This window comes from Myxine glutinosa, chromosome 11 (assembly GCF_964187855.1).
Source record: "Myxine glutinosa chromosome 11, kmMyxGlut1.1, whole genome shotgun sequence".
Lineage (NCBI taxonomy): Eukaryota > Metazoa > Chordata > Myxini > Myxiniformes > Myxinidae > Myxine > Myxine glutinosa.
This window is the reverse complement of record NC_136271.1, coordinates 56,421,535-56,448,382: the sequence shown is the minus strand read 5'-3', so window position 1 is coordinate 56,448,382 and position 26,848 is coordinate 56,421,535. Positions and strand designations below refer to the sequence as shown.

At 41.5% G+C, this 26,848-nt stretch overlaps 1 protein-coding gene across 2 annotated transcripts in view; it reads right to left on the bottom strand.

Annotated features, from left to right (window-relative positions):
• DYRK2 (dual specificity tyrosine phosphorylation regulated kinase 2) overlaps positions 1–26,848 on the bottom strand; it is a 62,982-nt gene that overhangs the window by 25,950 nt on the left and 10,184 nt on the right. Inside the window, exon 1 of one of the 2 annotated variants that reach the window (XM_068130709.2) lies at positions 931–1,047. The exons of the other annotated variant lie outside the window; for it this stretch is intronic. The gene's annotated coding sequence lies outside the window, so the exon portion shown is untranslated. Of the gene's footprint in view, positions 1–930; positions 1,048–26,848 lie in introns of those variants that run through there. 2 annotated transcript variants of the gene reach the window in all.

Below are 26,848 nucleotides of genomic sequence, written 5' to 3'. Positions count from 1 at the left end.
GTACAGATGAGTCAAAGGTAGAGCTATTTGGCCACAGTACCAGAAGACATGTTTGGCAAAAAGCAAAGACAGCATTTGACCAGAAGAACCTGATACCAACTGCAAAGCATGGTGGTGGAAATATTATGGTTTGGGGCAGCTTTGCTGCATCAGGGCCTGGGCAGCTCACCATCATAGAATCCACTATGAATTCTTCATTGTACCAGAGGGTGCTTGAGGATAATGTGAGGCCATCTGTCGGAAGTTGAAGCTCAACCGAAGGTGGACCTTGCAACATGACAATGACCCTAAACATACCAGTAACTCCACCAAGGAATGGCTGAAAATAAAGAAATGGAGGCTTCTGGAATGGCCAAGTCAAAGTCCAGATCTAAATCCCATCGAGATGTTGTGGGGGGATTTGAAACGAGCTGTGCATGCAAGAAACCCCTCAAACATCGCACAGCTGAAAGAATTCTGCATGGAGGAGTGGGCAAAAATTTCTCCCAGTCGATGTCAGAGACTGGTAGACAGTTATAAGAAACGCCTACTTGAGGTTGTTTCTGCCAAAGGGGGCAATACCACCTATTAGAGCCAAGGGTGTACTTACTTTTTCCACATGCGAAATTTGCATTTATGTTTATTTAAATTATACAATGGACTACAAAATGTAAATGTCTCATGATATTTGTTATATTATATCACCTTTATCTATCAATATTGTTGAAATGAAGATCAAATAGCTGTATGTTGAAATATGTTGAAAAAGTCAAAACTTTACATGGGGTGTACTTACTTTTTCACATGACTGTATATACATATCGGCAGGTTTGTGCCTTTCAAGTCATGTCCAATCAATTGAATTTACCACCGGTGGACTCCAATCAAGGTGTAGAAACATCTCAAAGATGATTTGAGATGTTTTTCGCCACTCCAAGTGAAGAAACTTACTAAGTCGGCGCGTTCTTGCAGATGGCTCGCTCACAGTCCGGAGTTTGAAGCGAACCGTCGAGGAACAGATGAATGGGAGCGCAGGAATGGACAAGACATCTGAGAGCTCTCATTTTTATATGGTAAGCTTCAATACATGACTCACACCGTGTGTACTTAGGCCGACTGCCTGGGGCACTTTCCTTCACGTGGCGAAACAGGTTTTTCAAAAACCACTCATTCTTGAAGATGGATTTAATTTGAATCCTTAATCTTTTGCATCGGAAAACAGCATGCATTATTCGAACTATGGAAATTGTATACGATTTCTTCGAACAATACGATAAGACTTGTTGGTAAAATCAAAAATAATTTGCAACCATTGAAATGTTTAGATTATCTTGTAGTGAGGCAATGAAAGACGACTGTGGAAGGAATTTTATCGCAAAAGGAATGTACGTCTTTACGTCTGTCAGCGAAGGTGGACGAAGGTTGTGGTTTTGCCCCTGTTTTAAGTGATGCTTCACCATTGAGTGATCGGGCCAAAAAATATATAGCACGATGTTTTACAAAGTTTTGGACTGATTATGACAAAACTCGGTGGATGAGTTGGGAAGGTGACAAGAACAAGCCGATTCGCTTTTTAGTTCAGGTCCGAATCCAGATCCGGCCTATCAGTGGGATAAAAAATAAAAATAATAATAACCACCTTTAGGGGCCATTTTTCCCCGCAAGCGGGGGTTGGCCTTTTTCGGGAACCGTGGTTGTTATTGTTTTTCGGTCCCCTATTTGAAGCAATGTTTTACGGCCGGATGCCCTTCCTGACGCCAACCCTTTTTGCCGCCTTTAACGACAAACAGGGAATTACCAGTGAACTGGTACTCAATTAACCGACCTCGGAAGGATGACAGGCTGAGTCAACCCCCCTGGCGTTAATTCAGCGATCGACTATGACAGGCTGAGTCAACCCCCCTGGCGTTAATTCAGCGATCGACTGGGATTCGAACCCAGGATCCTTGGAATCCTAAGCTGGCACCCTAGCCGCTAGCCCAACACCAGGGATACAAAACGTAAACTGATCTGATCAGCCTGGCGGAGGTATGCGCTGTTCTAGTTTTCCCTAGTAATTCCTTATCTCCTCAAATTCCATATTAACCCATCAAAGCCTGATGGTTAACCTGACAGATAATGTCACAGGTGCTAACCACAATAATTAACATATCCGTTTCGGAATGTTTCAATTTTAAGAAATACAAGATTACAAGGCCCGGTGATGGACGGACACACGCACAGACACAGGCACACAGAGACCGAGCTCCTTTTATATACCGGATGAGTTTCTACAATCGTTAGGAGAAATCAATTAAAAACGTACTGAGGATTTATTTAAAAAAAAAAAAAATACATAATCGGTTGATGGAGCACAGGGCATTGTAATAAACGACAGTCACTCCACATCCTACCCCATTTTCCCATAATATTGCTGTTGTAGTAACAATCCCCAAAGGAATCCTGAAAGCTGCAATCATGGTTTTAACAAAACCATACAAAACACACTGTGCAATCCACTCAACTGCAGTGCATCTCATGGGACCACTGAGGCTTATTATAAATAGCCACCTCAGCTGTACTGCTGAATGAATGATTTACAAAAGTAAATAGAGGATCTCTATCAATCTTGTTATCTGACTGTCACTGTTAAGTTCTACAAGAATGTACTCCTTGTAGGATGGCCCAGAGGTACGCACGCACACTCTCCCCTGAACTATCTAGCCTGGGTTTGAATATAGAGCCAGTTATAAACTCTCATCCTGGTGTTTCACATGCAGGGCGAGGAATCGATATCTGTGTGTGCAGTCCATCGGATGCACCTTAAGCTGACTATCCCATCTGCTGTCACATCCCATCAAATTCCGGGCACCTTCAATCAAGGATCTTGCTTTTGAGTGGCGACCCATTCGCTTCTTAAAACTTTTGTCGACTAGCAATACAACCGAGTAATAAAGTATGGGCCTCTAATTAATTTCTAATTAACTAATTAATCTAATTTGAAAAATATGGGCCTCTTTTTAATTAATTGATCTAATTTTAAAAGTATGGGACTCTATTTAATTTCTAATTAATTAATTAATCCAATTTTAAAAGTATGGGACTCTATTTAATTTCTAATTAATTAATTAATCTAATGTTAAAAGTATGGGACTCTATTTAATTTCTCATTAATTAATTAATCTAATGTTAAAAGTATGGGACTCTATTTAATTTCTAATTAATTAATTAATCTAATGTTAAAAGTATGGGACTATTTAATTTCTCATTAATTAATTAATCTAATTTTAAAAGTATGGGTCTCTATTTAATTTCTCATTAATTAATTAATCTAATTTTAAAAGTATGGGACTCTATTTAATTTCTAATTAATTAATTAATCTAATTTTAAAAGTATGGGACTCTATTTAATTTCTAATTAATTAATTAATCTAATGTTAAAAGTATGGGACTCTATTTAATTTCTCATTCATTAATTAATCTAATTTTAAAAGTATGGGACTCTATTTAATTTCTCATTAATTAATTAATCTAATTTTAAAAGTATGGGACTCTTTAATTTCTAATTAATTAATTAATCTAATGTTAAAAGTATGGGACTCTATTTAATTTCTCATTCATTAATTAATCTAATTTTAAAAGTATGGGACTCTATTTAATTTCTCATTAATTAATTAATCTAATTTTAAAAGTATGGGACTCTATTTAATTTCTAATTAATTAATTGATCTAATTTTAAAAGTTTTTTGTTTTTTTTTTGTTTTTTTTGTATACAAGATCGAGGCTCGTGAAAGAGCAAACATTAATCACACAAAAAGACAAACCGACACACAAAACACAAAAAACAAGGGGAGCGGCAGACAAGATGGGGAGAGAGGGGGGAGGACACAAAAGAGAGGGGGAAGAAGGGGCAGGACACAAACACAACATTTGAGAGCAGGGACATCGGGAGGACTTGGGGGGAGGTGGGAGAGGATTAAAACATATGAACACTGCAAGGACTCTGGGGTGAATTACCGGGGGGTAGAAAAGATCAAGGTTTTCGATGGGGGAAGATAAGAGATGGTGGTGAACAGCTGTTTTAAAGACCTGGAGGGAGGAGTGGGATTGAAGGGAGTGGGGGAGTTTGTTCCAGAGGCGGGAGAAAAGGGGAATGAAAGAGTGAAGGTGAGCAGAGAGCCTAGACTTTGGCAGTTTAACCATAAGAGGGTTGCAGGCAGATCTTGTGCGACCTGAAGGAATATTGGGGGGACAGAGCACAGAGAGAGCTGGGGGAGCAAGGCCGGAGAGGAGTCGGTAGAAGACAGAAAGACCACCAACCTGCCTGCGGTGAGTGAGTGAAAGGCCCTCGGCGTTGACTACATCGCAGGAGGTTCCAATGATTCTGAAAGCTTTGGCCTCAACAGCGTGAAGCCGAGCAAGGTGTGAGGCAGGAGCACCAGCCCAGAGGGGGGAACAGTATTCCATTGAGCTGCGGATGAAAGCCTTGTATGTGGTGAGGAGCTCAGGTGTGCCAAGGAAGGACTTCGCACGACGGAGGATGCCCAGTCGGCGACTGGCTTTGGAGGCCAGCTTGGAAATGTGGTTTTCCCAAGAAAGATCATGGCAGATAGTGAGACCCAAAAGCTTGAGCGACAGAACTTCTTGGAGAGGATTGTTGAGAAAGTAGATGGGAGGGTTGTCCAGTCGGTCCTTTCGGAGAGACATTGTAAGAGTGTGAGATTTGTCAGGATTGAAAGACATGTTCCACTTGTTTGACCAGTCTGTGATTTTGTCCAGGTCTGCAGAAAGTGAGGAGGCTGCAGACTGCCGATCTGAGGGATGAGGAATGGAGCGACAGAGAGTAGAGTCGTCAGCAAAGAGATAGAGAGGATTTTCAAGAGAGTCAGAGAGATCATTGATGAAGACCAGAAAAAGCACAGGGCCCAGAACACTACCTTGGGGAACTCCAGCCTGAACAGGAAGAGGAGATGAGAGAAACCCATTCAGGGCCACACGTTGACTACGACCAGAGAGGAAGTCCGCCAGCCATGCGTGGAGATTTCCATGGATACCAAAGGAGGAGAGTTTGGAGAGCAGAGCAGGGTGCCAGACCGTATCGAAGGCACGTGAAATGTCAAGGGAGACAGCTCTAATTTCCTGTTTGGCGTTGAGGACCTCCATCCATTGTTGAGAAAGCAGAAGCAGCATGTCCAGAGTAGAGTGACCAGGTCTGAAACCAAATTGATGATCAGAGATCAAGCCATTGGAGAAGAGGAAAGATTTAATATCTGAAGCAATGATGGATTCCATGACTTTGCTGATAATTGGGAGAAGGCTGATTGGTCTGTAGTTGCTGGGATCTGTTTTTGCACCTTTTTTGTGCAAAGCGGTGATGTTGGCTGATTTCCAAGCAGATGGCAGATGACCTTGAGCAAAAGAGAGGGTGAAGAGAACAGAAAGAGGGAGTGAAAGAGCAGAAGAACATGATTTTAGGACCCGTGGGCTGATGCCGTCAGGACCAGTTGCAGAATCAGAGTCGAGGGTTGACAGAAACTTTTCCACCTTGTCAGGAGGAAAGGACACAGAGTCCAGGAGCAGCTGGGTACGACTGGGTACGGTGGGTACAGAGAGGGATGGGTTTGGGACACAAGATTTAGAGGCAAACACAGAGTTGAGGCATTCAGCTTTTTCACGTGCGGAGTCAGCCGTTAAGCCGTTTGAGGTGAGGGAGGGGATGGAGGGGGAACAAACACCAGAAACAGATTTGACCAGCCGCCACCAGGATTTGGAAGAGGGAGACAGATAAGAGAGTTCGGTCTTGAGAATGGTGAGATATTGTTTCCTGGCTCTCCTGAGGGTGGACACACACTTGTTTCGGGCTTTGTGAAAGGAAATGAGATTTCCTTCCGTTGGATTTGCTTTCCAGGAGACGAAAGCAAGTTGTTTCAGGGCAACAGCCTCACCACAAGATTCCGTGTACCATGGATGGGAGGAAGGGTATGACAACTGAAGACGAGATGGTATAAATCTGTGCATGAGAGAGAGCAATTTACTTTGAAAGAATTCCCAGGATGAGTTGATGTCAGAGGCGGTAGAGATGGGAGACCAGTCCAGATGATTGATGGCTGCTTGAAGACCGTGCCAGTTGGCCTGAGTGAAATGCCAGACTCGTCGACGCTGAGGAGGCTCTCTGAGAATGGTCAGAGAGATGTCCACTTTGACAAGCACATGATCAGATGAGCCGATTGGAGCAGAAGAAGAGCAGCAGACATTTTCAGGGACGTTTGTCATAACCAAATCCAGAAGAGAAGATGCTCCGTTGACTGAGATCCGGGTCGGGAAATTGACAGATTGTGTCAGTCCCAGTGAGTCGCAGAAGTCCTTTGCTGAAGAGCCATGGCTGGTGAGAGGTACCCACACCCAGCCAACTGGCATGGTGACAATTGAAATCACCACATATGAGGAAGAGAGAGTTGGGATGGGTAGATAGAAGTTGGTCCATATTATCAGACAGTGAGATGTAGATGGAGTCATCGCTGATTGGTGGACGGTACAACACACATATGAACAAAAGGTGGGAGCGAAGGGGAAGCCGTAGCCAAAGGTATTCCTGGGGGTGAGGTGGAGAGAGGGCAGTGGAGGGCGAGTGAGGAAGACAGTTTTTTATAAAGATAGCAACCCCACCTCCAGGACGTGGCTCAGGTCTATCATACCGGAGGAGGGAGTAACCTGGGAGAGATACCAAGGCATCAGAGACATCATGAAGGAGGAAAGTTTCTGTTAAGCAGATCACATCTGGTTTGTCAGAAGCAACCTGTATGGAGAGGTCAGTCAAGTTTGAGCGAAGGCCCCGGATGTTTGAGGTCCATACCGTTAATGAAGAGGAAGGGGGAGCATCGGGTCCAGAACAGGGGGGGGGAGGGGTAGGGTAAGATGTGGAAGAGGAGGAAGAGGTAGGGAGAGCTGTTGAAGGTGTGTCAGAGATTTCAGAATAGCTTGGAGAAAGGGAAGAATGGGGCAGACAAAAGGTTTGATGGAGATTGGGTGAGGCACAGTGAGGTGTTATTTGAGGAGGGGGAAGAGCAAGGCAGGAGGTTTGGGGAGATGAAGGTGAAAGTTGGAAGGAGGAAGAAGCAGGGAGGATGCTTTGAGGAGGAGGGGTGAGAGGGGAGTCTAGGAGGGGAGGAGCGAGGGAGAGTCTCGGAGGGGAGGGGTGTGGGGGGAGTTTAGGAGGGAGGGGAGGGAAGGGGCAAGGGGGTAGATTTGAAAGGGATGGGTGATGGGGAGGATTTGGAGGGGAGGGGTGAGATTGGATTTTGAAAAGTGTACGATTCATGGGAAACGAACATTTTTTGCAAAATGAGTTTGAGACCTTCGAGTCAAAAATACGTTTGAGGACACTGGAGGAGGGATGGAGTTCTGGATAGTTTATGGAATGTAGAAAGGAGGAACTGTAAGAGATGGTATTATATATATTTTTTGGAATGAATAGATTTGGTGAGCAAGACGAAAGCATCCTTTTGTAGGAAAAGAAGAAAAGGGTGTTATAATATATGAGAGAAAATAGTTGTTCAGGGGAGAGGTTATACATTTCTAACCGCGTGATCGCGAACGAAGAACGAACGAACAAAAAGAACAACAAATAAACGAATAAGACCTGGGAAGGAAATATTTTTTTGGGTTTTTTTTTTTTGTTTTTTTTGTGAGTACAGATATTAAACAAGGAGGTACGGGGTGAACGACTGGTACGAAACAGAGAACGAAAATAATTTCAGAGCATTCGACGAATCGCTGAGAGAAAAACAAACCACAAGGTCTGAGACGGTACGGTAGTCTAAGCCTACGAGTACTAGGCCGCAGAATACTCGATACCATTAACCGACGATTGTGTATACATGAACGAAAAATTAGCACCGAAAATTTTCCAAAAGATACGCTGTAGGTACATACACCGAAAGATAGATACAGTCTCGACAAAAACACAATTGAGAAATATCACTTAGCTTCGAAAGCGTGAGCGCATGGAGCAGCTTCGAAAAGACGTGACCTCGCCGTGATCTCGCGAGACTTCCTATTTGGGGATGAACTCCGTGGGCATGACGAATACAGCAACAAATAGGCAAACAACAGCAAAATATATGAGAGCGTGGAGCTCTATTTAACTTCTAATTAATTAATTGATCTAATTTTAAAAGTATGGGACTCTATTTAATTTCTAATTAATTAATTGATCTAATTTTAAAAGTATGGGACTCTATTTAATTTCTAATTAATTAATTAATCTAATTTTAAAAGTATGTGACTCTATTTAATTTCTAATTAATTAATTGATCTAATTTTAAAAGTATGGGACTCTATTTAATTTCTAACTAATTAATTGATCTAATTTTAAAAGTATGGGACTCTATTTAATTTCTAACTAATTAATTGATCTAATTTTAAAAGTATGGGACTCTATTTAATTTCTAATTAATGAATTAATCGAATTTTAAAAGTATGTGACTCTATTTAATTTCTAATTAATTAATTGATCTAATTTTAAAAGTATGGGACTCTATTTAATTTCTAATTAATTAATTGATATAATTTTAAAAGTATGGGACTCTAATTTCTAACTAATTAATTGATCTAATTTTAAAAGTATGGGACCGTATTTAATTTCTAATTAATTAATTAATCTAATTTTAAAAGTAAGGGCCTCTATTTAATTTCTAATTAATTAATTAATCTAATTTTAAAAGTATGGGACCGTATTTAATTTCTAATTAATTAATTAATCTAATTTTAAAAGTAAGGGCCTCTATTTAATTTCTAATTAATTAATTAATCTAATTTTAAAAGTATGTCACTCTATTTAATTTCTAATTAATTAATTGATCTAATTTTAAAAGTATGGGCCTCTATTTAATTTCTAATTAATTAATTGATCTAATTTTAAAAGTATGTCACTCTATTTAATTTCTAATTAATTAATTGATCTAATTTTAAAAGTATGGGCCTCTATTTATTTTTCTAATTAATTAATTAATCTAATTTTAAAAGTATGTCACTCTATTTAATTTCTAATTAATTAATTGATCTAATTTTAAAAGTATGGGCCTCTATTTATTTTTCTAATTAATTAATTAATCTAATTTTAAAAGTACGTCACTCTATTTAATTTCTAATTAATTAATTGATCTAATTTTAAAAGTATGGGACTCTATTTAATTTCTAATTAATTAATTAATCTAATTTTAAAAGTATGTGACTCTATTTAATATCTAATTAATTAATTGATCTAATTTTAAAAGTATGGGACTCTATTTAATTTCTAATTAATTAATTAATCTAGTTTTAAAAGTATGTGACTCTATTTAATTTGTAATTAATTAATTTATCTAATTTTAAAAGTATGGGACCCTATTTAATTTCTAATTAATTAATTAATCTAATTTTAAAAGTATGTGACTCTATTTAATTTCTAATTAATTAATTAATCTAATTTTAAAAGTATGTGACTCTATTTAATTTCTAATTAATTAATTGATCTAATTTTAAAAGTATGTGACTCTATTTAATTTCTAATTAATTAATTAATCTAATTTTAAAAGTATGGGACTCTATTTAATTTCTAACTAATTAATTGATCTAATTTTAAAAGTATGGGACTCTATTTAATTTCTAACTAATTAATTGATCTAATTTTAAAAGTATGGGCATCAACACATTTCTGTGCCATTAAGTTTTTTTGTGTTTTTTTAAAGCCCAATAAATGAATAACCGTAGTAAAAGTTATTCACGTTGTGCTAAGAAGGATGTTCTGATGCCTTGTGTGATCGAAATGGAATTTGTCACATTTGAAACAGTTTGTGCCGGAAAACGTGACGTTGACATCATGGAGACATCAGCGTGAAATCAAGCGACTGGTATGATGGAACCCCTTCCAAAACAAAACACCCGAACAGATGGACTAATGGAAAGCAGCTAGGAAAGGTAAGTTTATGCAGCTCTACTGACTAGCAAGGTAAAGACCTGTACTGACTATGAAGGTAATGAAGGTATTTTTTCTAAGAACTTGCATAAGTGCTGTTTTGGTTGGCAATCTGCCGAATTGTTGAAATGCAAGCAGATGTTGATCTTCAAGCATGACTGCTATTGCTACAAATATATCAGGAGTTGTTGCTCATATATCATAAGCAGGATTACAAAACCCTGATATAAATTACATGATGGTGCAGAGGGAGCACAATTACCTGTCCGGCCTCAATTTGATTGTCCATCTGACTATAAACTGTCGAATCGGGCGTTGCTACACAATCACTAAGGCCTTCGGATTGACATTGAACTGAAGGCCGATCTGCTATAATTAGCTGGTGGACCTTAAAGATTCTACGGTGTAGATATCGATTATCGTCGGTACCCTGAACAAACTACAAATCCCTACCCAATATCAGCTCCAGTTTAAATTCAGGCCTAACTAACTGGCTCTTGTTTATAGGACAACTGGTGTTTTTAGATTTCTTTTTCTGCCATGCGTAGTTTTTCTGAAAAAGCTCAAGGGTTTACAGAAAAGTTTTGGGACTGAATCGATAGTCAGGGCCCTTAGGGATATTTTGGGGCCGTTTGGTTCAAATTCTTCCAAAAGCACCAAATTTTGCCCAGATGTTGCCCATGCCATACTCTTTCGATTTTTGACGGGCGCCAAGACGGGCTCCCCCCCCCCCCTCCCGGGGGCCCCATATTGGCGAAATACAAAATGGCCGCCACCCGGATTAGAGGAAAATCAGTTAAATAACCAAAAGGGTTGGAATCATGTACGATACCACTTTTCAGGGGTTTTCGAGGTCGAGGAATCCAATTTTGATGTTATTTTGATGATTCGAGGTCAAGGTCAACCCTCAAGGTCATCTTAAAGGTCATTTTTGAGTCAAACATGTCGGTTTTTGAGTTTTTTGTCAAGATTTACGCGAGGTTCACCATTTTATGTTTCTGGGTTGGGTAATCGAACTCTGACCTTATTTTTGACAATTAGAGGAAATATTTACATGTCTATTTCCTAATTTTCAGGCATATGCAGTTCATCAGTCTAATTACAAAGGTACGGATTTTGATGTTTTATGAACTGTATGCCATATCCTTGTGTTTAATTTTTGTGCGATCATGATCCGGGTTCATGTATACATGATTGTATACATGTCATAAATATGACGTCATAGGTCATGTGACCTGGCGGCCATATTGGATTTTATGAAAACCTTAAAAATGGATCCCTGCCTTCATTTTTCGATCGATTCATTTTGAACTTTGACCACTTATAGTACGCCATGTGATTGGATGCATATACTAATTATGACGTCATAGGTCAGGTGACATGGCGGGATGGACCGGTATGGTCCCCGGATCATACCGCCCGTGGCGCCCGTCGAAAATCGAAAGAGTATGGCATGGGCAACATCTGCGCCAAATTTGATGCTTTTGGAAGAATTTGAACCAAAATATCCTGAAGGGCCCTGACTACGAGGGAGAGGGGAAGATGATGTAGTAAGTGGGTATTTAAGCAAATAAACCACAGACAGTTGTTGGCCTGTTGTGACTCCCATTTGAATGCATTGCTCTTGGCGTGGCAATCCCATGAGGTTCAAATCCCATACGCAGTATCGATTTGTCCATTGTCTGCTAATGTCCTTGCAGTTCATGAACAAGTAGGCTACATCCACGAGTTTTCTTACAAGGAACTTCAATGCAGGAAGAAAGAGGCAATTAGGCCTATCAAGCCTGCACAGGGGTTGCCAACATAAGGTTGTTAACTTAAACAACTTAAACTTCCCCCATTCAAAACCTTGATCTTTTCTACCCCCGCTAATTCACCCCAGATCCACTTTTTTGAAATCCCAACTTCTTTCCTGAAAGTCCTTGCAGTGTCCATATGTTTTATACCTCTGCCACCTCACCCCAAGCCCTCTCCCTCCCACAGATCTCTCGACGTCCCTGCTCTCAAATGTTGTGTTTGTGTCCTTCCCCCTCTCTCCCCATCCTGTCTACCGCTCCCCTTATTTTGTACTTTGTGTCAGTTTGACTTTTTGTGTGATTAATGTTAGCTCTTCTTGTCCACAATAAAAAAAAGGGCTTCGCTGTTTAATATCTGGAGTGCTGATGGTTGTTGTTTGCATCCAAATCGGAATTTAATAATTAATCAACACGACATTCAAAGACGTCGATGTCTTTGAACGTCCTCGTCGTGGCACGCACGCACAAGCTGCGCTCCGATCCTTCAGTGCTGTTTCATTAAAAACTTGGGGAAGCGGGGCAGAAAAAGCTAAACTAACGAACGAGAAATAACTATTGTATTCTCAAGCCATTACTTCAACAAATGAGGGATGATTATTGATTAGTAAATTCTTTCATTTAACCCAGCAGCCAGTGTTTTAACCTCGAAATTCTCTTGCTCCATCACTTGTTTTGCTTTATATGTTGCAAGTGTTGTTGAAATACAGATGGAAAAAAAAGTACTTGAAAGCTCCAGGGCAATGACGTGTACGATGATGGATAACGTGATTCTGAGTAATGTTTTCTCCAAATTCTAGGATATTTCGACAAATTAACCTGGCCCTACCGTTTTCTTAGAGGATGTTTTTTGCCTTTTTGTGGGGGGGGGGGGGGGGGGGGGGGGGGGGGGTTGGGAGATGATGTTTTCCTGTTATTGTTACTATGCTCTTCCGAAACGTGTTAAATGTTGGATGTAATAGGGTCCTCCCAGACCATTAAACTTGTTTTTTATGGATTTCGTCCAGATGATTCACTTTACAACTCACAATACTATCTTTTAAAGAACCTTTTTCCTTTTGTCTTTTGTACAAAATAATTTGACGTCATGCGATGAAGTTTGTTTACTGTGTGTCAGCACCGACGACGGAAGCAAGATGCCCCGTCTTAGTCGAAAAATTCAGTTGACTATTCCCTAAATAGAAGACGTCAGGTAAAAACCACCGTTTAGAGGCCATTTTTCCCCGCAAAGCGGGGGTTGGCCTTTTCGGGGACCGGGGTTGTTGTTGTTTTTTTGGTCCCCTTTTTGAAGCAATGTTTTACGGCCGGATGCCCTTCCTGCCGCCAACCCTGTTTGTCGCCTTTTTACGACAAGCAGGGAATTACCAGTGAACTGGTACTCAATTAGCTGACCTCGGAAGGTATGACAGGCTGAGTCAACCCCCCTGGCGTTAATTCAGCGATCGACCGGGATTCGAACCCAGGATCCTTGGTTTTTCTTTTTATCCTAATAAGCTGGCACCCTAGCCGCTAGCCCAACACCAGGACAACACCAGGTACAAGTGCGTTAATGAGTATTACATCATTCATATGACTGTCATCATCACGTGGCTGCACAGGATACCAGCAGAACAAGGAGTGACGTTGAGTCTGGAAACGTTTCCGTTTGCTTTCAACCAACTGGAGATCAGCAGGACGGACTGACAGAGCAAGACAAACAAGAAAGTTGAGTAGGGTGTCAAAGCAGACAAGGCTGCGAGGTTAATAACACGCGTAAGTGGATAAATCCATAATGATGTAATCGACAAAAAATTTGGGCTCTTGCTCTTTTTTTCCAACTTGTCATGCAGCTGATGTGAATTTTTTTTCAAACTGCACTCGCAGATGTGCAAGTGTACCTCCGAACTCGAGTTCCATTCAAACGAAGATTTGCTAAGCTTTGCGACAAGACATGAGGATTATTTGGCTCCTATAGTACGACCACAACAAACACTGATGAGAGACAATTAGACATAGGAAATCCATCCAGACTGATTTTAACATCTGGACCACCCGTCAGGGCGAGGTGGAAGAGAGGTTCTGGAAATTTGATGTCGGTTTACTGCATTATGCTTTTTACAGCTGCTGTTCTTGTGCTGGGAGTCAGGATCGTGTTCCATTTCACTAAAACAAACGAAAAATGTTTTAATCAATGGTTTCCGAAACGCATGAACGGTACATTTGCGAACAGGATGTATGAGGGGGTTGCAAGTTCCACACAAGAGACACTTCAAAATATTCCAAATAAAAACAAGGTTTTGTTTATTTATTTATCTATACATATATGTGTGTGGCCTAGAGGTGTGCACACTCACATCTGAACTGCCTAGACTGGGTTTGAATCTTGCCGGGCTATAAACTGTCATCCGGGTGTTTTGCAGGCATGGTGATTCATCAATGTGTGTGCCATCCGAAGAGTGGGTGAGCTATCGCCAGCACCCTGAAACTGAACAAACTCCAAATTCCTGCCCTGACAATTCCTATGACCGGGTGGCGACATGTTGAGGATTCTGACCTTGCCAATAAGGTGCTTCGGCTGAACCTACACTCGATCAAGAATATGGCACATTATATATACACACAGTCACGTGAAAAAGTAAGTACACCCCATGTAAAGTTTTGACTTGTTCAACATATTTCAACATACAGCTATTTGATCTTCATTTCAACAATGTTGATAGATCAAGGTGATAAAATACAACAAATATCATGAAACATTTACATTTTGTAGTCCATTGTATAATTTAAATAAACATAAATGCAAATTTCGCATGTGTAAAAAGTAAGTACACCCTTGGCTCCAATAGGTGGTATTGTCCCCTTTGGCAGAAACAACCTCAAGTAGGCGTTTCTTATAACTGTCTACCAGTCTCTGACATCGACTGGGAGAAATTTTTGCCCACTCCTCCATGCAGAATTCTTTCAGCTGTGCAATGTTTGAGGGGTTTCTTGCATGCACAGCTCGTTTCAAATGCCCCCACAACATCTGGATGGGATTTAGATCCGGGCTTTGACTTGGCCATTCCAGAACCCTCCATTTCTTTCTTTTCAGCCATTCCTTGGTGGATTTACTGGTATGTTTAGGGTCATTGTCATGTTGCAAGGTCCACCTTTCGGTTGAGCTTCAACTTTCCGACAGATGGCCTCACATTATCCTCAAGCACCCTCTTGTACAATGAAGAATTTATAGTTGATTATATGATGGTGAGCTGCCCAGGCCCTGATGCAGCAAAGCTGCCCCAAACCATAATATTTCCACCACCATGCTTTGCAGTTGGTATCAGGTTCTTGTGGTCAAATGCTGTCTTTGGTTTTCGCCAAACATGTCTTCTGGTACTGTGGCCAAATAGCTCTACCTTTCACTCAGCTGTCCAGAGCACATTGCTCCAGAAGTGCTGGTCTTTGCCTTGTTCATTGGTTGAACCATTGCTGGTTCATTGGCAAACTTTAGTCTTGCCCTGATGTTCTTTCTGGACAGCAAAGGTTTCCTCCTGGCACACCTCCCATGTAGATCAAATTTGTGCAGCCTCTTTCTCATGGTAGACTCGTGCACTTTGACATCAACAGTGGCAAGAGCTACCTGTAGGCCCCGTGATGACTTTCTGGGGTTCTTAGAGACTTCTTTCAGCATCTTGCGGTCTGCTCTCGGGCTGAACTTGCTGGGGCGGCCTGGCCTGAACAAGTTGGCAGTTGTTTGGAATCTTCTCCACGTGTAGATGATCTCCCGGACAGTCAAATTATTGATTTCAAATTGTTTGGAGATCTTTTTTAATCCTTCCCAGACTCGTAGGCATCTATAATCTTCTTTCTGAAGGCCTCAGAGAGCTCTTTTGATCTAGTCATGGTGACGCCGCACACTTCAACAACAAAGAGCAAACCAAACGAAATGTCTGAGGTTTAAATAAGACAGGTTCCTCCAAGATCCTCTCTAATGATGTTCTAATCATTTGCACCTGAGCTGGTGCACCTGATTTTAATTTTAGGTATTTGAAGTAGTGATAACTGCAGGGGTGTACTTACTTTCTCCACATGCGAAATTTGCATTGATGTTTATTTAAATTACAGAATGGACTACAAAATGTATATGTTTCATGACATTTGTTATATTATATCACCTTTATCTATCAATATTGTTTAAATGAAGATCAAATAGCTGTATGTTGAAATATGTTGAAAAAGTCAAAACTTTACATGGGGTGTACTTACTTTTTCACGTGACTGTATATATATACATATAAACTGTTGGCCATGAAGATGGAATAAAATATTTTTGACATGATTCCACAGTTTCTTTGGTATTTGACAGTCTACGTGGAAACAAAAGGGTAATTGAGTGATTACATAACGTTTCCCCATTACACAGGTGATATGATAACATTGAAAAAATGTGTATTACGTAATAATTTTTTTGTTAGGGACTATAAAAGCCCATGCATGTGATATTCTGTCCCTTTCCCTGATTCAACACTGTGTTAAACGAGGCTGGTTTTTTTTCGAGTTCCTTGTACCGTTTGCAAGAAAAATCGGTGGAGACGTTCCCTGGGCTATGCCTGGTCCAACGGAACCAGCACTACGCGAGAGAGTGGTAGCACTGCGGCAGGAGGGCTACAAACAGAGTGATATCGCAGATGTCATCAGGATATCACAGAGTACAGTCTGTAAGATCCTGAAACGTCAACGTGAGGCGGGGAACGTGCGGCCGCGGAAACCTCCAGGACGTCCAAGATTAACCACGAGACGAGATGATCGCCAACTGTTGAATCTCTGCCGCAGAAACCGGAAAATGCCGACGAGTCGTCTTCGTCGCTTGTGGAGGAGACATCATGGGATCCACGTTTCCCGGTCAACCGTTAATCGGAGATTGCTCCAACATGGTTACCGAGCACGACGGTTGACTAAATGCCCACGCCTGGCTGTTCGCCACAGAGTTGCTCGTCTTCACTGGGCTAGGGAGCACAGAAGGCTTCATCCTGGACACTGGCGACATGTTGTCTTCACGGACGAGAGCCGCTACATCCTTGACCGTACAGATGGGAGACAACGAGTTCGTCGATTGCCCGGGGAGAACCTTCGTGATGACTGCATCCACGAGACGACTCAAGGTGGTGGCGGCTCAGTGATGATATGGGCCGGCATCCATCATGGAGGGAAATGCCACTGGTGGATCCAGACGGAAACGTCAACGCCGTCGTGTACCGGGATATCTTGGAGTACCACTGCCTTCCACATGCAAGACGAGTGTATGGACACAATTTCCGACTGCAGGACGACAACGCTAGACCGCACAAGGCCGCTGCAGGAAGGGAATTCCTTGAGGCAGAGGGCGTGGACCAGTTGCCATGGCCAGCTTGCTCGCCGGATATGAACCCCATAGAGCATGCATGGGATGCCCTAGGCCGAGCCATCAACGACAGAGATGTTATTCCTCAAACTTTTCAGGAGTTGGCCGACGCTCTGAGGGAAGAATGGGATGCTATGCCTGTTGACGTCGTCAACAAGCTAGTGGACAGCATGCCACGACGTCTGCACGCCCTGATTCGTGCCAGGGGTGGACATACCCGCTATTAGTGACTGAGTAACAACAAGGACTCTACTGTGATGCAAATTGATCCACGAAATCACCTCAAAAAATGTTATCTGGAAAACTGACAGAGATTAAAAAGAAATGTGTCATGATCCTTAATTTACTGTCTATTGTCGTCATTGTCGTTTTACGCTCAAGACACCAACCGATTAGGACTGATATAATTAATAAAAATCACTGTCAAATGTGCGTAAGAGACAGAATAATAAAGAAAAGTGGTTATATGCACCATAAATGCCAATGGTAATTGAGATTGAAATAATGATGCTATGAAAATTTGTTGAAAAAAAAATATTCCATCTTTATGGCCAACAGTGTATATATATATATATAGTAGTTGCTGCATGTGGGGGCATATGTGTCCCTGCTGGCCCACCTTAGCTGTCCGTATCGAGGTTGAAGGGCTGAAACGGGATGATGCTGTGGACCTCAACTGACGACCCGGTCAGTGAGGCACACTTGTGACCAGGTGTGTTTTGAAATTATATATACTAGTGAGGTACCCGTGCTACGCACGGGTGTGAGGCCAGAAGTAAACAGACAATACAGAAACGGCGAATGTTAAAGCATGAAACCAATAAATTCCACAATCCTGTAGAACCTTCAGTCACATGTCAGACATGGACAGCAAGTTCGTGAAGGACTTCCATGAAAAACGTACCGGTTCGTAAACAAACGGGTACGTGTGTTCCATTCCCAGTCTATGGCGAATCTGCATATGGCGATCCGCGAATTCACGTTTAGAAAGAAGAAACCGTCACGGCATTCGCTGCAGGTTCATAATTGTAATCAAAATCTAAACAGTATTTGTAGAATTTCAATAAAAGCCACATCACTGTTCATATTGGTAAATATTATTCCATGGTGTTTGGAAAAACTGGAAAAACGATATAGCCTATTTTACTCCCAGGGGTCCCAGGAATACCCACCCAAAATATCGTTGCGATCGGTTGAGCCATTATTGCGGTACCTTCGAACGGACGGACTGACATTTGGTGAATTATAGTAAGATATATTTGCATATATATATATATATATATACACACTAGCTTGGCTCGGCTCGCTGCGCTCGCCTCACCAAGCGTCGTTGCTGAGGAACGGGCTTATTTTAGCTGAGGATAATGACTGTACCTGAGTTGCTGTGTTGTCATGATTTACACCAGTCATAATACAAACAATAATTATTTTGCACAAATGTATTTGTTGTGTTTGTGATATTACATTTTTATAGGCAATTTAGGTTGAAGATTTAGGTTGAATGTTTTTTTTTCAAGGAAGAACCCCTCAGCACACACATAGGGGAGGGGTAGGTGCAGACTGGAGGTTTGGGACGATTACACCTCACCACCACGTAATTCAAAACACCTCACCACCAAGTAATTCAAAACACCTCACCACCAAGTAATTCAAAACACCTCACCACCAAGTAATTTAAAACACCTCACCACCAAGTAATTTAAAACACCTCACAGCCATAAAACACGTAATAAAAACACCTCACCACCACGAAATTGAAAACACTTCACAGCCATAAAACACATAATAAAAACACCTCACAGCCATCAAACACGTAATAAAAAAACCTCACAGCCATAAAACACGTAATAAAAACACCTCACAGCCATAAAACACGTAATAAAAATACCTCACCACCACGAAATTTAAAACACCTCACAGCCATAAAACACATAATAAAAACACCTCACAGCCATCAAACACGTAATAAAAAAACCTCACAGCCATAAAACACGTAATAAAAACACCTCACAGCCATAAAACACGTAATAAAAATACCTCACCACCACGAAATTAAAAACACCTCACAGCCATAAAACATGTAATAAAAACACCTCACAGCCATAAAACACGTAATAAAAACACACCACCACAAAATTAAAAACACCTCACAGCCATAAAACACGTTTTAAAAACACCTCACAGCCATAAAACACGTTTTAAAAACACCTCACAGCCATAAAACACGTAATAAAAACATCTCACCACCACAAAATTAAAAACACCTCACAGCCATAAAACACATAATAAAAACACCTCACAGCCATAAAAAAAACTCTTCCTCACTCGCCCTGCACTGCCCTCTCTCCACCCCACCCCCAGGAATACCTTTGGCTACGGCTTCCCCTTCGCTCCCACCTTTTGTTCATATGTGTGTTGTACCGTCCACCAAACAGTGATGACTCCATCTACATCTCGCTGTCTGATGATATGGACCAACTTCTATCTACCCATCCCAACTCTCTCTTCCTCATATGTGGTGATTTCAATTGTCACCATGCCAGTTGGCTGGGTGTGGGTACCCCTCTCACCAGCCATGGCTCTTCAGCAAAGGACTTCTGTGACTCACTGGGACTGACACAATCTGTCAATTTCCCGACCCGGATCTCAGTCAACGGAGCATCTTCTCTTCTGGACTTGGTTATGACTAACTTCCCTGAAAATGTCTGCTGCTCTTCTTCTGCTCCAATCGGCTCATCTGATCATGTGCTTGTTAAAGTGGACATCTCTCTGACCATTCTCAGGGAGCCTCCTCAGCGTCGACGAGTCTGGCATTTCACTCAGGCCAACTGGCACGGTTTTCAAGCAGCCATCAATCATCTGGACTGGTCTCCCATCTCTACCGCCTCTGACATCAACTCATCCTGGGAATTCTTCCAAAGTAAATTGCTCTCTCATGCACAGATTTATCCCATCTCGTCTTCAGTTGTCATACCCTTCCTCCCGTCCATGGTACACAGAATCTTGTGGTGAGGCTGTTGCCCAGAAACAACTTGCTTTCGTCTCCTGGAAAGCAAATCCAACGGAAGGAAATCTCATTTCCTTTCACAAAGCCCGAAACAAGTGTGTGTCCACCCTCAGGAGAGCCAGGAAACAATATCTCTCCATTCTCAGGACAGAACTCTCTTATCTGTCTCCCTCTTCCAAATCCTGGTGGCGTCTGGTCAAATCTGTTTCTGGTGTTTGTTCCCCCTCCATCCCCTCCCTCACCTCAAACGGCCACACGGCTGACTCCACACGTGAAAAGGCTGAATGCCTCAACTCTGTGTTTGCCTCTAAATCTTGTGTCCCAAACCCATCCCTCTCTGTACCCACCATACCCAGTCATACCCAGCTGCTCCTGAAATCTGTGTCCTTTCCTCCTGACAAGGTGGAAAAGTTTCTGTCAACCCTCGACTCTGATTCTGCAACTGGACCTGACGGCATCAGCCCACTGGTCCTAAAATCCTGTTCTTCTGCTCTTTCACTCCCTCTCTCTGTTCTCTTCACCCTCTCTTTTGCTCAAGGTCATCTGCCATCTGCTTGGAAATCTGCCAACATCACCGCTTTGCACAAAAAAGGTGCAAAAATAGATCCCAGCAACGACAGACCAATCAGCCTTCTCCCAATTATCAGCAAAGTCATGGAATCCATCATTGCTTCAGATATGAAATCTTTCCTCTTCTCCAATGGCTTGATCTCTGATCATCAATTTGGTTTCAGACCTGGTCACTCTACTCTGGACATGCTGCTTCTGCTTTCTCAACAATGGATGGAGGTCCTCAATGCCAAACAGGAAATTAGAGCTGTCTCCCTTGACATATCACGTGCCTTCGATACGGTCTGGCACCCCGCTCTGCTCACCAAACTCTCCTCTTTTGGTATCCATGGAAATCTCCACGCATGGCTGGCGGACTTCCTCTCTAGTCATAGTCAACATGTGGCCCTGAATGGGTTTCTCTCATCTCCTCCTCCTGTTCAGGCTGGAGTTCCCCAAGGCAGTGTTCTGGGCCCTGTGCTTTTTCTGGTCTTCATCAATGATCTATCCGACTCTCTTGAAAATCCTCTCTATCTCTTTGCTGATGACTACTCTCTGTCGCTCCATTCTTCATCCCTCAGATCGGCAGTCTGCAGCCTCCTCACTCTCTGCAGACCTGGACAAAATCACAGACTGGGCAAACAAGTGGAACATGTCTTTCAATCCTGACAAATCTCACACTCTTACGATGTCTCTCCGAAAAGACCGACTGGACAACCCTCCCATCCACTTTCTGAATAATCCTCTCCAAGAAGTTCTGTCACTCAAGCTTTTGGGTCTCACTATCTGCCATGATCTTTCCTGGGAAAACCACATTTCAAATCTGGCCTCCAAAGCCAGTCGCCGAATGGGCATCCTCCGTCGTGCGAAGTCCTTCCTTGGCACACCTGAGCTCCTCACCACATACAAGGCTTTCATCCGCAGCTGAATGGAATACTGCTCTCCCCTCTGGGCTGGTGCTCCTGCCTCACACCTAGCTCGTCTTCACGCTGTTGAGACCAAAGCATTCAGAATCATTGGAATCTCCCGCGATGAAGCTAACTCCAAGGGCCTCTCACTCACTCACCGCAGGCAGGTTGGTGGTCTTTCTGTCTTCTACCGACTCCTCTCTGGCCTTGCCCCCCCCCCCCCAGCTCTCTCTGGGCTCTGTCCCGCAAATATTCCTACAGGTCGCACAAGATCTGCCTGCAACCCTCTTATGGTTAAACTGCCAAAATCAAGACTCTCTGCTCACCTTCACTCCTTCATGCCTCTTTCCTCCTGCCTCTGGAACAAACTCCCTCACTCTCTTCAATCCCACTCCACCCTCCAGGTCTTTAAAACAGCTGTTCACCACCATCTCTTATCTTCCCCCATCCAAAACCTTGATCTTTTCTATTCCCGCTAATTTCACCCCAATTCCACTTTTTTGAAATACCAACTTCTGTCCTGGAAGTCCTTGGTGTTCTTGTGTTTTATACTTCTCCCACCCCCTCCCACCCCCTTCCCACGCCCCCCCCCCCCAAGCCCTCTCCCTCCCACACATCTCCCTGCTCTTAAATGTTGTGTGCTCTCAAGTGTTTGTGTGCTTCCCCTTCTCTTGTCTTCCGCTCCCTCTTTTTATATATTTTGTTTGTCTGGTTGATCTGTTTGTGAAGTAAATGTCAGCTCTTTCACGAGCCTCGATTCAGTATACAAAAAAATAAAAAAATAAAACACATAATAAAAACACCTCACAGCCATAAAACACGTAATAAAAACACCTCACCACCACAAAATTAAAAACACCTCACAGCCATAAAACACGTAAAAAAACCACCTCACCACCACGTAATTCAAAACACCTCACCACCACGTAATTATAAATACCTCACCACCATGTGATTTAAAAACACCTCACCACCATGTGATTTAAAAACACCTCACCACCACATAATTCAAAACACCTCACCACCATGTGATTTAAAAACACCTCACCACCATGTGATTTAAAAACACCTCACCACCACATAATTCAAAACACCTCACCACCATGTGATTTAAAAACACCTCACCACCATGTGATTTAAAAACACCTCACCACCACGTAATTCAAAACACCTCACCACCACGTAATTATAAATACCTCACCACCATGTGATTTAAAAACACCTCACCACCATGTGATTTAAAAACACCTCACCACTACGTAAATCAAAACACCTCACCACCATGTGATTTAAAAACACCTCACCACCATGTGATTTAAAAACACCTCACCACCATGTGATTTAAAAACACATCACCACCATGTGATTTAAAAACACCTCACCACCATGTGATTTAAAAACACCTCACCACCACATAATTCAAAACACCTCACCACCACGTGATTCAAAACCACCACAACAGTTATTAAAAACACTTCACAACCACATAATTCAAAATACCTCACCACCATGTGATTCAAAACCACCACAACGTTATTAAAAACACTTCACAACCACATAATTCAAAACACCTCACCACCATGTGATTTAAAAACACCTCACCACCACATAATTCAAAATACCTCACCACCACGTGATTCAAAACCACCACAACAGTTATTAAAAACACTTCACAACCACATAATTATAAATACCTCACCACCACGTGATTCAAAACCACCACAACGTTATTAAAAACACTTCACAACCACGGAAACAAAAGTTTGAGGGAGTCGTTAAGTGACAACACAGACACTGCCCAGATGTGTAGATATATAGATAAATGACTACCCGAGTTGCCGTTTTGTCATGGTTTAAACCAATCATAATTCAAACTATTTTTCACAAATGTATTTGTAATATACGTGATATCACATTTTATAAACAATTGAAGTTGAAAAAGAAAATTTTCCCCCCCAAAAAAAAAAATTGGAAAATTCTTCAAAAAAAAATACCCTTCGGACATACCGACGGGAGAGATATGTGCATACCAGAAGTTTAGTACGATTTCACAAAAGTTTGAGAAAGTCGTTCAGTGACAAGACACAACACAAGACGACACAACACAACACAAGACGACACAACACAAGACAACACAACACAAGACAACACAACACAAGACAACACAACACAAGACGACACAACACAACACAAGACGACACAACACAACACAAGACAACACAAGACAACACAACACAAGACAACACAACACAAGACGACACAACACAAGACGACACAACACAACACAAGACAACACAACACAAGACAACACAACACAAGACAACACAACACAAGACAACACAAGACAGACGCTGCACAGATATATATATATTGATATATATAGATATAGATATATATATATATGATTAGTAAGGAAATGTTTTCTTACTAATCCTCGTGTAGTCCTATGTTAAATTAGTATTTAAAAGGCTTGGGGCTTCTTGCACTATTACAAATATCTCCTTGCTAGAACTATTTGAACCCCTCTTTGTATTTTAAGTTTGCTGTGGTTCACATTCTGAAAGGAAAACAAAAAATGGAGGTTAAAATAACAGGTTAATGTGATAAACTGCAAAGTAATATACAACTCGGTGTCAATTGACCTTTTCAACATTGTCAAATCCCGTTCGCAAGATTTCAACGTCAGCAGGGTCATGCACTATCTTGCCTTGCTGTGCTGGGCATGCGAATGATGGCCCTGCCTGCAGATTTCAACGCGTCCATCACGCTCACTACAACATGAAAGATTTAAATCAAAAGAAACAGAAGAACAAAAACTCTAGAGTTTGGTTTGCGAGCACACACACACCAACAAATGCAACGAGCCAAGTTGAACCATACCAAGGCCATCATTACATACCCAACATACCCATTACATACCCATCAAACCATACCCAAATCTGTGCCTCGACACAATCCTGTCTCTGAGCTCTGCAGGCAGTCCCTTCGACCTCATGGCTTGGTTTTTGCTCTGATATGCATTGTCAGCTGTGAGACCTTATATAGACAGGTGTGTGCCTTTAAAAATCATGTCCAATCAATTGAATTTACCACAGGTGGACTCCAATCAAGGTGTAGAAACATCTCAAAGATGAGCAAGAGAAATGGGAGGCTCCTGAGCTAAATTTCAAGTGTCATAGCAAAGGGTCTGAATACTTATGCAAATGTGATATTTCAGTTTTTTCTTTTTAATAAATTTGCAAAACTTTCTAAAATCCTGTTTTCTCTTTGTCATTATGGGGTATTAGCAACGGTACCCGCCCTATGGGCCGGGCTCCAATTGGGAAGCCCAAATGAAAAGGCAAAATCTTACTATAATTCACCAAATGTCTGTCCGTCTGTTCGAAAGTACCGCAAAAACGGCTCAACCGATCGAAACGATATTTTGTGTGGGTAATCCCGGGATCTCCAGGAGCAAAATAGGCTATTTAGTTTTCCCAATTTCAGCTTTTGTCTCCAGTATTCTCAGGTTTGGACTCCCGCATAGGGAGTCCATAACATGCACGTTCACATTACGTCCATTGTGACGATGTTCTCATTGTGACGATGTATGTGTTCACGGTAGTGTTTGACGTGACGGTGTGAACGTAATTTCGTAATGTTTTTCGTTTTGTAATCCTTTAATGAACGTTTAATGTTTAATGAACGTTTAATGCCCTTCGATGTCCGAGGCCACATGCACGCTACACTGGACGGGCCAGCGTGTACCTTGCCCTTCGCCGTCAGGCTCGGGTAAACCGCTGAGCCCCATCCGTGATGGGGACTGGGGCTTGAGACAGTGTCCTTCATTAAAAGTATAATAAACGCTGTCTCCAACGATCTTGCCAAGGCCGTAACAGCCGTAAAGTTTAATCTCTACATGAGAGAATTCCACATAGCTATTTGGGCGGTGAATACGCTAACAGATCGCTGTCTCCATCGATCTTGCCAAGGTCGTAACAGCTGTCGGCTCAAAATCCTTTTAACTGTTCATTTGGTACAGTTACACGTATCGGGAATTTGGGACACGTATCGGGCATTTGGTACACGTATCGGGAGTACATACGACATAGCGATTGTGAACACGATTATCGATCACGATTCACGATCACGATCATAGTGTATCGATCACGATTTGAAACACGATGGAATAATATTTACCGATATGAACAGTGATGTGGCTTTTATTGAAATTCTAAAGATACTGTTTAGATTTTGATGATTTGAATGTGATATGATTCAACGGATGTTTATATGAATCGTTTAAAATATAAAAAAACCTTCAATTTCTGATATTTTGCCTTTTCATTTGGGCTTCCCAATTGGAGCCCCGCCCCCGTTGCTAGTGATTGTAATTTCTATAATTTTCAACTGTGAAATAAAAACTTAATTGATATCTAGCAGCAGGTCGGTGATGCTTGCCTATAAGAATCATAAAGCTTCTATTTATTATACTACATACGTACGAAGCATGGTTCCTTGTTGCTTATAATGTGGAAGCATATCCCGCAAGTACTCAATATAATTCACACAAAATCTGATCTTCTGTGATATACTGATCAAAGACCAACATGGAGAATGTGAAACACTTAGTGAATGTATTCTCACTGCAGCAGCGAATTGTGGTTCCAGGGAAATATATTGCACAATGCCATACAGTCACGTGAAAAAGTAAGTACACCCCATGTAAAGTTTTGACTTTTTCAACATATTTCAACATACAGCTATTTGATCTTCATTTCAACAATATTGATAGATAAAGGTGATATAATATAACAAATATCATGCAACATTTACATTTTGTAGTCCATTGTATAATTTAAATAAACATAAATGCAAATTTCGCATGTGGAAAAAGTAAGTACACCCCTACATTTATCACCACTTCAAATACGTAAAATTAGAATCAGGTGCACCAGATCAGGTGCAAATGATTAGAACATCGTTGGAGAGGATCTTGGAGGAACCTGTCTTATTTAAACCTCAGACATTTAGTTTGGTTTGTAGTAAGGCGGATAAGCTCTCACATCACAACAATTGTGCATTTTATGAGAAAAGCATGAAATTTCGAATATAGTTAGTGCATACCATAAGGTTTATTTTCAGATGTGGAGGGAAGTCAGATTTGACCTCTGAGGACCGTGAGAGGTCAAATCCAAAATGGCCGCCAGTCCACCGGGTCTGTATCACCACCAAAAGTATCACCAAATGAATGGGCATCCCCAATTCAGTTGGAAATGACACCTATAATGTTTTTCTGCACTATTTGGTTCCAAAATTAAGCGCGTTTGAACATTGGAC